Source organism: Pelodiscus sinensis, chromosome 3 (genome assembly GCF_052426305.1).
Source record: "Pelodiscus sinensis isolate ZL-2025 chromosome 3, ASM5242630v1, whole genome shotgun sequence".
In the NCBI taxonomy this organism is placed as follows: domain Eukaryota; kingdom Metazoa; phylum Chordata; order Testudines; family Trionychidae; genus Pelodiscus; species Pelodiscus sinensis.
In genome coordinates this window covers 72015043-72029597 of record NC_143054.1, presented here as the reverse complement: position 1 = coordinate 72029597, position 14555 = coordinate 72015043, and the positions used below count along the sequence as shown (strand labels likewise).

At 43.0% G+C, this 14555-nt stretch overlaps 1 protein-coding gene across 3 annotated transcripts in view; it reads left to right on the top strand.

Annotated features, from left to right (window-relative positions):
• Positions 1 to 14555, top strand: part of FBXL4 (F-box and leucine rich repeat protein 4) — an 84480-nt gene that overhangs the window by 56679 nt on the left and 13246 nt on the right. The window lies entirely within an intron of this gene.

The window sequence follows — 14555 nt, the reverse complement described above, 5'->3', positions numbered from 1 at the left end:
TGAGCTTTGCTGGAATTTGATTTATTGCTTCTCTGCAGTAGTACGGGAGAAGTTACATAAATTTGCAATAAGGAGTAGAGGTTAGAATGCCTTTAGAAGACTGGCCAGTGCGCCTTTCTTGAACAGAATTTTCTCTGTCCCTCCATATCACCATCTTCACAGTGGGACATTCCCCACCTCTTTAGCAAATGGGTCAGATAATATCTTTGCTCTGAGCCTGGGTCTCAGGCTCAGAATGAATATTTTAGTATTCTGTGCCTCCAAGCAGCAACACATGGTAGACTCCTATGCTTCTCTTGCAGCAGAGCTTTTACAGGATGCTCAGCTAAATGCCTTTTTCTTCATTGCCTTCGAGGTTTATCTCCTTCAGAAGTGCTAAGCTTTACAAAAAGTTTCTTGGCTTTCTGACAAGGGTCCGAAGAATGGCGCCCCTTTTCCTCTCCCCCTTCAGAATTGGCAGACAACAGCAAGGCAGCTCCCAACCAGTATAAGAGCAGAGTCAGTGTTGAGACAGTGGGGAAGGCTACAGGAAACCCTGCCTCCTCATGCTGATTTGCTGAGCAGCTTCCATAGAAGCTCCCATCACTGAGACCAGGCCAGAATCAGTGGCATTCAGTGGAGTGTAAGTGTTGTTTTTTTAAGTCGCTGCCCCAGTCTCACAGTTTGTAAAACCATCAAGGAAAGTATAACAAGAATCTCCTTAATCTTAGGAGAGAGCCGCAGGAAATAGCACAAGCTGAGGGACTGGCTGCCACTTTCTGCCCCTCCTGTTGGCTGGGACTGGAAAACTGCAGCCAATGGGAGCCTAGGGCCTCCTGCCTGCTGACAATCCAGGTACACAAAACATCCCAACAAATTAGCATCTTATCCTGATGAGCTGGGAACTGAAGTTTGCCAAGCCCTGATGAATAGTGACAATGTAGACACGTTGATAAGCCACCCCCTGCTCTTTGATGTGTCACATTCTACCTAGGGATGTGAACAGCTAGTCACTCCCCCCGCCCTTGTTGCCTCTATCAGAAAGAGGCAGCAAGGGAGGAGAGATGGGGGTGCTTCAAAGTGGCAGTGCCATTTTTTGGGGAGGAGGGACACAAGGTCTATCAGGAGACAGGTGTGGTACTGCTACCCTTACTACTGCGCTGCTGCTGGCTATACTGCTTTCAAAACCAGGCATCTGGAGAGTGGTGGCTCCTGGATAGGAGTCCAGCTTTGAAGGCAGAACTGCTGCCAGCAGCAGCGCATAAGTAAGGATGGTTTCTATGCTCCTGCCTACAGAGCTGGCCCAGCAGTCAGCTGTTGCCACTCTTTAGCTGCCCAGCTCCAAAGGCAACAACTCAGAAGTAAGGGTGGCAGGGCATGATATTGCCATTCTTACTTTTGCACTGCTGCTGTGCACTACCTTCAAAGCTGGGCACCCAGCCAATGCTGCTGCACTCTAGCTATCTAGCTCTGAAGGAAAAGCAAAATTGAGGGTGGCAATACTGTGACCCCCTAAAATAAGTGATGACCCCTCTGCAATTTTCTTTTGGGCAGGACTGTCGATTTGAGAAATACTGGTCTCTCCCATGAAATCTGGATAGGATAAGATAAAAACACACAAAAGACCAGATTTCACAGTCGATGACACATTTTTCATGGCATTGTATTTGGTAGGGTGCTAGAAAGAGGTACCTGCATTGAATCCTAGGTGAGACAAGGCTAGATAAGCTTAAGATATTATGACATTTATAGAAGACTGAAACTCCATTGTGTGGCTACAGTTATCATAAGGCACCAACTACAATGGTTTTGCCACGTTCTAAGGATGTAAGCAACCAGGACTGGTGTGGCTCCGCATTTTAAATGTAGTAAGAGCTGACCCAGCTCTTGCTTCATTTAAAATGCGGAGCCACAGCGGAGGTAGTTCCTAGATCCAGCACGAGTCAGAACTAAGCTGGGCTTGCTCAGTCCTGGCTCACATGGGGCCCGGGACCTACCTCCATTGCAGCTCTGCAGTTTAAATGTAGTAGGAGTCATTTAAACTGCAGAGCAGCAGTGGGGGTAGCTCTTGGACCTGCCACGAGCTGGAACTGAGCACCTTCTCTTATCAACTACACGATTATCAACTTCTTAACAGCCTTACCATGTTGCTAGAATGATCAGCATACTGCCTGTCAGACATTGTTCTTTGTGGAAAAAAGAGGCTGTGGATGTCTAAGTAAATAATGGCATAATATAGTATATAAAACTATACCGGCAATCCCAGGCTCAAAACAAACATATATAGCATCTGCTAATAATCCCAGCTGTACGCAGCATTGGTGTTGGGAGGAGAAGGATGATGTGCTGGTGATTTTTACAAACACATGAGTTGAAGATAGATAAGCATATATCATGCATTATATCATTAAGTAATTACAGTACAAGTGAGTAATATAAAATGTATAATACATAGTGGAGGAGGAAAATACCTTAGTAACTTTAGATATATTGTCACTGTAATCACACTGTCAGAGGTGTGATTTGCATCTCATATAGGCTCTCACTAACTTTAATCTATCTAGGTTAAAAATAACATTGATGATGCTGCAGTATGAGCTTTAGCATGGGCTAGCAATACAGATAACCAACGTACAGCCTGTGCTGCAGCACATACTGCTGCATCTTGACTGTAGTTTTCAGCAAGCTAGTTAGCTAAATTAAAACTAGCATGAGTACACCTACATGTGCCATATGTTACACCAAGTCCACCACAGACATATCCTTTAAATATAATTGTTTTGGTGGTGAAGGGTCTTATGTAGTATCAATGTATGATGAAAATTAATATTCTGTACTTTACTAGGAGAATGAATTGTTTCACATCTATGAGTTTTTTAAGTGCAAATGTTTTCCTGAGATTGAGTTAGATAATAGGAAGTACATATTCAGTTTTGAGAATCTTCATTTCTTCCTGACAATTTGGAGGATACTGAGTGATCCTCAAATTTTCCTTTTACACTGAATTCATGAAGACATAAAAAAAGACCATTCTTATAGTAATATAGTTCTTTGAATTATTGTCTTCATAGATTTATTTTCTGGTGTGCATGTCCCCATGCCTGTAAAATCACATTTTTTTGGTAGAAGTGTCCTCTCGGGACATAGCTGCATCTTAGATGGCTTCATACATCCTGTAATCCTTAGCTGAACACAGACAAGTGCATAGCTGGAAACCAGTCCAGTTCACTTGTGCATTCGTATTATAAAAATAGATCTTATGTTTGTAAGAATGAGTATTAAGCACATTCAGACTTTATATATTTAGACTTTATGAAATGCTTGTTAGGATGTTTCATGTATTAATCTCATAACATCTGTATCCCATATTATAAGGTTATATTAAGTATTTGCATTGTAACCCACTGTAATTATGTAAATCATCAAATAGGCAAGGATTAGTAATTAATGTAAAATGCTGGCTTCCTCCAGAAGGCATTAGGTTCTGCCCACCAAGAAGGCCCACTGAAACAAAATAAGCCATTGTGAAATATCAAAGAACAATGACTTTGTTGATTGCTCTCCTCCTCCCTTCCCCCCATCTATGAAGAGGAGATGTGCACAGAGTCTCATTTCTTCATCTTGAACTTGGGAAAGAAAATAAAAATCCCTGACAGAAAGAACCTTCATCTCTATGCTGCTTGGACTAGGAGGGGCAAGGATTACTAAGCATAAGAAAAAGATCCCCAGTGTTTGGCCTAGGTTAGCTTTAAAGGATATTTAGAGCTTGCTTATTATAGAAGCTTCTATTACATTTTAGTTCCTAAGACTCTAATTCATTTGTGTGTGTATGTTTACTTTGTTTAACTTTGAAAATAGCTAATTTATTTTTCTTAGGTTGGTACTCATCCTCCTGAGTCACTCCAGACAGCTTGACAAGCCTTGCTACCTGTGGCAGTGAGGTAGAACCCCAGAAGGATTTGCTTACTCTGCATGTGGTGCAATTACTTGTAAAACTTATTATAGTAGTATCATGTAGTTTGAACTAGGGGTGTGAATGTATAGCCATGTAAATGGTTAACAAATAAGCCTGGGCTTTGTTCCCAGGTAAAATGCAAATAATTTTTTATATTGAAGAAGGCAAGATATGGGGAAAAAAGTCTATGGAGAAAGAAGCAGGGAGCTGAATTATAAGGTGTAGTTCATTTTGCTGCTTCATGTCACAGTGACAGATATATGGCTAGGGATTTAAGAGTAACTGCTTTCTAGAATGTAATCCCTATTCTACAGATATGGCCTGTATTCCTTGTACCTAGGTGTTAAACTTGGCATTTGGCTGTGTTAAAACATATTTTGTATGAGTGCAGTTTACCAGGCAATCTAAATTGCTTTTTATAACCACCCTATCCTCATCACTGCTTACAATTCTATCAGTCTTTATCATCAACACATTTTATCAGCAGAGATTTTATATTTACTTGCAGATCATTGATGACAATGTGAAATAGCATTGAGCCTAGTGCTAATCCCTGTGGACCCCCACTAGAAATTCTCTCATTTAAGGATGATTTCCCATTGGTAATTATTTTTTGAGATCTGCCAGTTAGGCAGTTCTTAATCCATTTAATGTGTGCTTTATTGATATTGTATAGTGCTAATTTTTTAATCAGAATACCATGAGGTACCATGTTAAATACCTTATAAAAGTCTAAGTGTATTATCTCTGTGTAGTTACCCTTATCAATCAAAGTTGTAGTCACCTAAAAGAATGCAACTAGATTTGTTTGACAAAACCTATTTTCCATAAAACCATGTGACAATGTCCAGACACTTGCAGGGAAGTACAGAAGTTTTAACCCTCCCAAAAAATGTAGGTTTGCAAACTATGTTATTTCACTGTAAAAAGCATTGATGAAAACTTGTAATGCATTGAACTTACTAGTCATTATGATATATACACACAAGTTATGGTTTTGTGTGTGTTTGTAAAAAATTGCAATTATAGTTGTAGCTGTGTTGTGATTTCAGCATCACTTCGCAAGAGGGCAGTGAAATGATCAGGCAGTGAAGGGCTACCTCCCCAATCAGAAAATCTAGCTTCATGAACCTATCCATTGTCCAACCCAGGAAAAACCAGTTAGGAACCATGAATGCAAATGAGAACAGTTTGACATGGAAAAGAAGAATCCCAGTCATCAAAAACTGAAAATGGAGGGAGTTTTTCCAACTTTGAATTTTATAGGGACTGAAGGGGGAAAAAATGCAAACCCCTTTTAAAATTAAAGGAGTTTGAAATAAAGAGCATCAAGAACATTAGAATACATAAATACATTAGAAGCAAGAGGAAGACCAAGGACAGAGTAGCCCTCTGGTCAGTGAGGAGGGAGAAACAGTAACAGGAAATCTGGAAATGGCAGAGATGCTTAATGACTTCTTTGTTTCGGTCTTCACTGAGAAGTCTGAAGGAATGCCTAACATAGTGAATGCTAGTGGGAAGGGGGTAGGTTTAGAAGATAAAATAAAAAAAGAACAAGTTAAAAATCACCTAGAAAAGTTAGATGCTTGCAAGTCACCAGGGCCTGATGAAATGCATCCCAGGATACTCAAGGAGCTGATAGAGGAGGTGAGCCTCTAGCTATCATCTTTGGAAAATCATGGGAGACAGGAGAGATTCCAGAAGACTGGAAAAGGGCTAATGTAGTTCCCATTTATAAAAAGGGAAATAAGAACAACCCAGGAAACTACAGACCAGTTAGTTTAACTTCTGTGCCAGGGAAGATAATGGAGCAAATAATTAATCTGTAAACACTTGGAAGGTGGCAAGGTGATAGGGAACAGCCAGCATGGATTTGTAAAGAACAAATCATGTCATACCAATCTGATAGCTTTCTTTGATAGAATAACAAGTCTGTTGGATAAGGGAGAAGCGGTGGATGTGGTATACCTAGACTTTAGTAAGGCGTTTGATACGGTCTCGCATGATATTCTCATCAATAAACTAGGCAAATACAACTTAGATGGGGCTACTATAAGGTGGGTGCATAACTGACTGGATAACCGTACTCAGAGAGTAGTTATTAATGGTTCACAATCCTACTGGAAAGGTATAACAAGAGGGGTTCCGCAGAGGTCTGTTTTGGGACCGGCTCTGTTCAATATCTTCATCAATGATTTAGATATTGGCATAGAAAGTATGCTTATTAAGTTTTGAAGATGATACCAAGCTGGGAGAGGTTGCGACTGCTCTGGAGGATAGGGTCATAATTCAAAATGATCAGGACAAATTGGAGAAATGGTCTGAGGTAAACAGGATGAAGTTTAATAAAGACAACTGCAAAGTTCTCCACTTAGGAAGGAACAATCAGTTTCACACATACAGAATAGGAAGCGACTGTCTAGGAAGGAGTATGGCAGAAAGGGATCTAGGGGTTATAGTGGACCACAAGCTAAATATGAGTCAACGGTGTAATGCTGTTGCAAAAAAAGCAAACATGATACTGGGATGCATTAACAGGTATGTTGTGAGCAAGACACGAGAAGTCATTCTTCCGCTCTACTCTGCGCTGGTTAGGTCTCAATTGGAGTATTGTGTTCAGTTCTGGGCACTGCATTTCAAGAAAGATGTGGAGAAATTGGAGAGGGTCCAGAGAAGAGCACAAGAATGATTAACGGTCTAGAGAGCATGATCTATGAAAGAAGGCTGAAAGAATTGGGTTTGTTTAGTTTAGAAAAGAGAAGATTGAGGGGGGACATGTTAGCCGTTTTCAGGTATCTAAAAGGGTCTCATAAGGAGCAGGGAGAAAACTTGTTCATCATGGCCTCTGAGGATAGAACAAGAAGCAATGGGCTTAAACTGCAGCAAAGGAGGTTTAGGTTGGACATTAGGAAAAAGTTCCTAACTGCCAGGGTAGTCAAACCTGGAATTAATTGCCCAGGGAGGTTGTGGAATCCCCATCTCTGAGATAGTTAAGAGCAGGTTAGAGAAATGTCCATCAGGGATGGTCTAGACAGTATTTGGACCTGCCTTAAGGGCAGGGGACTGGACTCGATGACCTCTGGAGGTCCCTTCTAGTCCTAGTATTCTATGATTCTAACAGAGTCCAGTGATTGCCTATACACACACATACCTGAAGGATTTCATGCAGAATATCCAGTCTTATACTCTTACAGTATATAATCTTGTCCATTTGGGGCTCCTTGGGTATGCAAAAATCTATCATAACTTCCTTCTCTGCTGCCGCCCCCCCAGTTAGATTTCTCTCTCTGACAAAATATTGTAAATCTACTCAAAAGGGTCTGTTAGCCAATCTCAGAGTTGGTACCAACAGGAATGGGACAATGAGAGAAACCACAGGAGGAGATAAGATTAGTTGATTTTAAAAGCAATATCTTACTGTGAAGGGGGTCCACAAGAGGAGTCCCCTCCCCTCCACTCTCTCCGTCCCTGACCCAAACCGTGACCCCGGAGGCGGGGTTACTTTTATCCTCAGTGGTGCACAACTCCTGAACAGGGGTGCAAGGGGGACCTGGGCCCTCCCTCTCTCCATGTCCCACCCCAGGACCCTAAGGTGGGGGCAGTCACCTCCCCCAGCTGGCTGGTGGGGCTAACTGCTGAAACTCACCAGCCCGCAGGCAAGACTCCTTTTGCCTGCTCTGGGCCACTTCCTCACCCCCAATCTCTGGACCTTCCTCAGGCCTCGCTCCCCTGGTCCAGTGACCCCTCACCTGCCTCCACTCCCATCTCTCCCCCCTGTTGCGCTGGCTCTTCCCATTTTATGGGCCTCCAGCCCTCTTCCCAGATCGCCCCCAGCGTGAATGTGCTGGAGTCCTCCGGATCCACCCCCGGCGTCCTTGCCATGTGCCTGCATTTGCCGTGCAGGCGCCCTCATTGTCCCGGCCCAGCCTGGCTGCCACCGCCTTCCTCACCGCCATGGAGAAAGCCAGTCTGCCACTCGCCCTGTCCTCCCTGATCTTGCCCTCGGCTGTGCAGGGTTCCTTTACCCTGTCACACTTACTCTCAGCTGCTGGGGCGCTCATCCCTGCTACTTTTTGACAGACACCTCACAAATTCCAGGGAGGTAACACAAGAAATATCCTACAAAGGCATACCTGGTAGGGTTCCTGGCCTATCGGCAATGAGTTCATGAAATTGCCTAAGGATCTGTGGCAGACCTTACCACCTATGGCTACTGTGTCCAAGGAAGCCTAAGTATTATTAAGCAGTCTCTTGAGTATTTTTATGCCTACCCAGTCTCTAGATCACTGGTGGTGGTAGCAGCAGCAGTGCATGAAAGATCTAAACTTCAAGTTCCTCCAGTTATGATACGAAAGGGAAGGGCCATAAATAACTGTATTTATTCATCAGGAAGGTCCACTACTCAACATGCCTCCAGATGTGCATTTCAAATTTTCAGTCAGTTGAAATATGACTATCTGAGTTTGAACGAGAAATTATAAATAATAAAATCTCTGCTGATTAAAATGTGTTGATGACAAAGACTGATAGAATGAAAGGGTGAGGCTGAGATTCCTTAGTGTCTGAAGAGCAGTTAGTGGCTTGTACTCCTTGTCTGGTTGCTCTTGATGCTTCTTACATGATCACTTTCACTATGATGGCTCCAGTCTTCTGGAATACTTTGGAAAATCGAAATAACCATTGAGGATCTCCCATTTGAAAGTTACAAACTCTTTAATGCACCAACAGACAAAACCTTTCATTCACTGAAGGACTTGAGAGCCAGTCTCTGATCAACAATGTGTACACACCAGCCTCAATAAAGATATAGGTCAGCCCTCAAAGCTCAAATAGACAGAGACCCTCAACCTCCTATTACAACCCTCATAAAACAGAAGAACCACTGTGGAAGAAAGATATTCCAGCACAGAATGCCTTCATCCTCTTCTGTTGCTAACTTTAGAGCTACTTCACAGAAGTAGGTTGTATGCTGATCAGATCAGAATCCATAGATTAGAGATATCTCTACATATTCCTCTGTTATTTCAAATTCATGCTTGTGAGCCTGGTCACCCTAATTTCCTCACTGTATCCTCAAGACTGGTAGAAGCTCTCAATCTACACAATGTCTACTTTCACATTTGTTTAACTGGCCCACAGGAAATGTTTCTGATTCTGAATAGGGATGCCTCACCACCAATCCTGCCCTTTGATTTTTCCACACCACCAATCCTGCCCTTTGATTTTTCCACACCACCAAGGGTATTCTCCAAATGCTTGGAAGTTGTGGCCGCTCATATTAGGATACAAGGGGTCCAGGTATACCGATGCCTCAACAGTTGGCTTATCCAAGGAAGATCACCCAAATAGGTAACTAACCTGATTCGCTTCTTCAGAGAGCTTTTTACCACACTGGCATTCAAGTTCAGCAGAAGAAAATCCAACCATTGCATAGTGATAGAAATGTAGCCGTGTTAGTCTGGTGTAGCTGGAACAAAAAACAGGACTATGTAGCACTTTAAAGACTAACAAGATGGTTTATTAGGTGATGAGCTTTCGTGGGCCAGACCCACTTCCTCAGATCAAATAGTGGAAGAAAATTGTCACAACCATATATACCAAAGGATACAATTAAAAAAAAATGAACACATCTGAAAAGGACATATGTGTTCTTTTTTCATATGTGTTCATTTTTTTTAATTGTATCCTTTGGTATATACGGTTGTGACAATTTTCTTCCACTATTTGATCTGAGGAAGTGGGTCTGGCCCATGAAAGCTCATCACCTAATAAACCATCTTGTTAGTCTTTAAAGTGCTACATAGTCCTGTTTTTTGTTCCAACTATTGCATAGAATTAACAAAAGCTATGTTAAAGTCAAGCTCCATGAGAGCTTACCTACCACAGGAGAGATTCTGCTTCATCATGAGTCATAGTGATCCTCTGCAAGCTCACATAGAGATGTATCAGACTCCTGGGTCACAGGGCTGTCTGCAACTGTCACACAGCATACAATACTCCATGCAAGATTGGTTACAGGAAGTTAATCTACATTTAAATATCCTAGAGTTCAGAGCTGTCTGCATGGTAAGGCATTTCTATCCTTGCTACAGGATCCATAATCCCTGTGGTGATAGGTAATACAACTGGGCTGCATCTAAACTGGCAAGTTTTTCCGCAAAAGCAGGTGCTTTTGCGGAAAAACTTGCAAGCTGTCTACACTGGCCGCTTGAATTTCCGCAAGAACACTGACGATCTCATGTAAGATTGTCAATGTTCTTGCGGAAATGCTATGCTGCTCCCATTCGGGCAAAAGCCCTCTTGCGCAAATGCTTTTGCGCAAGAGGGCCAGCGTAGACAACGCGGTATTGTTTTGCGCAAAAAAAGCCCCGATCGCAAAAATGGCGATGGGGCTTTCTTGCGCAAAACCACGTCTAGATTGGCACAGACGCTTTTCCACAAAAAGTGATTTTGCACAAAAGCGTCCGTGCCAATCTAGACGCTCTTTTCCGCAAATGCTTTTAATGGAAAAACTTTTCCGTTAAAAGCATTTGCAGAAAATCATGCCAGTCTAGACATAGCCTGCAGTGTGTTAGGGCAGCAGACAGAGAGGAGCAGTTACATCAAGTCACAACAATGACTCTGCATCTTCTAGGCTTACAACATGCCCTATCAGATAGCCTCAGCAGACAATTTCCAGATAAACTTGAATGGATTATCAAAGATTTTGGTTCTGCAAAGCATCTTCATAGTTAGGGATGTGAGGGATACGAGTTATTTGCTTCAAACCAGAATAAAAAGTGTTCCATACCAGAAGTGATTTGAGCCCCAGATGCCTTCCTCATCTCATGGACTCCAGGGATCATACATGTCTTCCCACCCTTTCCTTTGATGTCAAGGGTTTTGAAGGAACTCAGACAAGATTTAGCCTTAATGATTATGGTAGCCCCAGTTTGGGTCAGATGGTTTTGTTGCAGTGACCTGTCAATATCACCTCCACTTACATTACCTGTACTACCTAATGTGATTTTGCAAAACAAAGGTCAGATCTTACACCAAGATCCAGCCTCTTTACATCCGACAACTTGGTTAGCTGACTGCCAGTGAAAAAAATTGTTCAGCTGAAGTTCAAAACATTTTAGTACATACCAGAAAAAAGCTATACGAGACTGACCTACACAGCAAAATAGAAGACGTTTTCTGTTTGTGCAGTGTGACATCACCTTGGAGTCCCCTGTTTCTGCTATTTTGGATTCTTGGCTAGCACTAAAACAGTTGGGATCATCTATCAAATCCATACTGATATATTTAGAGCAGTATCAGTATATCTTCCCCCTATTCTTCATGGACAAAGTCAGCTCCCAGACAAATGCACTAGGCAAAGCAGTATGGGAAGAAGGTGGACAGCCCTTGGTGGGAAAAGAACAAGTTAGGAACTGTTTAGAAAAGCTAAACATACACAAATCCATGGGCCCAGATTTAACGCATCCGAGGGTACTGAGGGAGTTGGCAAATGTCATTGCAGAGCCTTTGGCCATTATTTTTTAAAACTCATGGAGATCGGGAGAGATCCAGGAAGATTGGAAAAAGGCAAATATAGTGCCCATATTTAAAAAAGGGAAGAAGGACAATCCACAGAACTACAGACCAGTCAACCTTACCTCAGTCCCTGGAAAAATCATGGAGGGGATCCTCAAGGAATCCATTTTGAAGCACTTGGAAGAGGGGAAAATGATCAGGAATAGTCAACATGGATTCATGAAGGGCAAGTCGTGCCTGACCAATCTAATTAGCTTCTATGAGGAGGTAACTGGCTCTGTGGATATGGGAAAGGCAGTGGATGTGATATACCTTGACTTTAGCAAAGCTTTTGATACTCCCACAGTATTCTTGCCAGCAAGTTAAGGGAATATGGATTGGATAAATGGACTGTAAGATGGATAGAAAGCTGGTTAGAGTGTCAGGCCCAATGGGTAGTGATCAACGACTCGATGTCAGGATGGTGGTTCGTTTCTAGCAGAGTGCCCCAAGGATCTGTTCTAGGACCGGGTTTGTTCAACATCTTTATTAATGACCTGGATGAGGGGATGGATTACACCCTCAGCAAGTTTGCAGATGACACTAAACTGGGGGCAGGGATAGGGTCCAGAGTGACCTGGACAGATTAGGGGATTGGGCCAAAAGAAATCTGATGAGGTTCAACAAGGACAAATGTAGAGTCCTGCACTTGGGACGGAAGCATCCCAAGCATTGTTACAGGCTGGGGACCAACTTGCTAAGTAGCAGTTCTGTAGAAAAGCACCTGGAGATTATAGTGGATGAGAAGCTGGATATGAGTCAACAGCATGCCCTTTTAGCCAAGAAGGCAAATGGCATATTAGGGTGCATTAGGAGGAGCATTGCCAGCAGATCCAGAGAAGTGATTATTCCCCTTTATTCAGCTCTGGTGAGGCCACCTCTGGAGTATTGTGTCCAGTTCTGGGCCCCCCACTATAGAAAGGATGTTGATGCATTGGAGAGGTTACAATGGAGGGCGACCAAAATGATTAGGGGCTGGAGCGCATGACCTCTGAGGAGAGACTGAGGAATTTGGGTTTGTTTAGTCTGCAGAAGAGAAGAGTGAGGGGAGATTTGATAGCAGCCTTCAACTTCCTGAAGGGAGGTTCCAAAGAGGGCAGAGAAAGGCTGTTCACAGTAGTGCGGTTGGCAGAACAAGGAGCAATGATCTCAAGTTACCATGGGAGAGGTCTAGGTTGGATATTAGGAAAAACTATTTCACTAGGAGGGTGGTGAAGCACTGGAATGGGTTACCTAGGGAGGTGGTGGGTTGATTTAGTTGGGATTGGTCCTGCCATGGGCAGGGAGCTGGACTTGATGACCTCCTGAGGTCTCTTCTAGCTCTATGATTCTATTCAGTCATATATTTTCCCATTCTGAAGTTGCTAGATCTTTCACAAAAGCCTCATTGGAGACATTATACGGATTGAACGTCTCTCATCCGGGACTCCCTGGTCCGGCAGCATCTGTGGTCTGGCAGAAGCACGGATGTTGCTAGACCAGAGAGCCCCAGCCACAGAGGTTGAAAGCAGCTGGGTGGGAGCAAAGCCGGTCTGGTGAGCAGCAGCCTGAAGGGGCAGTGATCTGGGGGTAGACAGCACAGAAGCAGCTACTGCCATCTCTACCTGGGATTCCCTGACCTCATGCAGGCCTGTCACATGCAGGGCTAGGGCACTCCAGGAGCAGCTGCTGCTGCCGCACACAGGATCGTAGCCAGGGAACCCTGGGAGCAGCTTCTGCCACTGCACCTGGGACCTGGGCTGAGGAACCCTGGGAGCAGCTGTTGCTGCTGCCACTGTCACGGAACCTTTGAACAGCTGTCTCCTTGTGTGGGGCTGGGAGGAGCAGGGAGCACAGCCCTGTGAGTGGACTTGGGGCAGCAGAGCCAGGCAGGTGTACTGCAGGAGGTCAGGCCTCCAGCTTCTCCCAGGGCAGCAGCCAGGAGGGGAGCCCTAGGAGAGCCTGACCTTCTCTCGTGCGGCAAATTCCCTTGTTCAGAGCCACTCCAATCCCGAGGGTGTCGGACCAGGGACGTTCATCGTGTAATAGCATAAACAGAGTTAAAAGTAATTTCTTTTCAACCCATATCAACTTGTGTTTTATATACTCTGTCTGCAAAGATTCCCTTTTTAGTTACTATTGCATCTCCTCAGAAATTCTTTTTAAAATAGTTATTTTCATTAGTCTGATTCAGGATAGACCCTTACCATGAGGTTACCCATATTTTGTATTCCTATCATGAGACTTAAGTTTAAGCACTAATACTCCCTTGTTGCTCCTATGACCGTGTGGTAATTTTCCATATCCAAGCCTCTTTTAAAAGCTGTATTTTGTTCAAACTTGTGGGCATTTTTCACCTCTTCTGACTGAGCCTAATTTAAAGCCTTGCTAGGTTGGCGAGTCGGTTTGTGAAGGTGCTCTTTTCCTTCTTGGTCAGATGGGCTCCATTTTTTCTCAACAGACCACTTTCCCAAAACAGCATCTCGTGATTGACGATTCTGAAGCCCTCCCATCGACACCAACTGTTCAACTATCCATTTATCTGCAGGATGCACATGTCCCTTCTTAAGCCTTAACACTTAACTGGGAGCAAAGATGGACAAGAACACAGACATTTTCATTCTAAAGTTTAGTATAGAAAATAGACTTAATTTTATATAAATTACACACACACTAATAGTTCTCCTTTAGGACTTCTACTTATTAACAAGTTTTTGTCTCTTGTATTTGGCTTGTTTTATTTTCCTCTGTGAACATCTACTATAAATACTGTAGATTTTCAAAGACTATGTTGTTTGTTCATTGTGATATTTCTGTTTATTAAACTCTCACAGGTTTCAGAGATTACAGAGTGCAAATTACCCCATGTCTTTAAAAAGTAATTAAAATCTTTTAAATGTAGCTCACCTTTATTTGTAGCTCTATCTATCCATAAACAGAGGACCTGTTTGATTTCTTTTGCCTTCTCAGCTTGAGTATATTTAAAAACTACAAAACAAAATAAGTGCAATATGCAGTTTAGTAGAGTGGCTTTACTTTTTTCTTAGAACAAATTTTCAAGAAAACTCATAGACTGCTCTTGTCT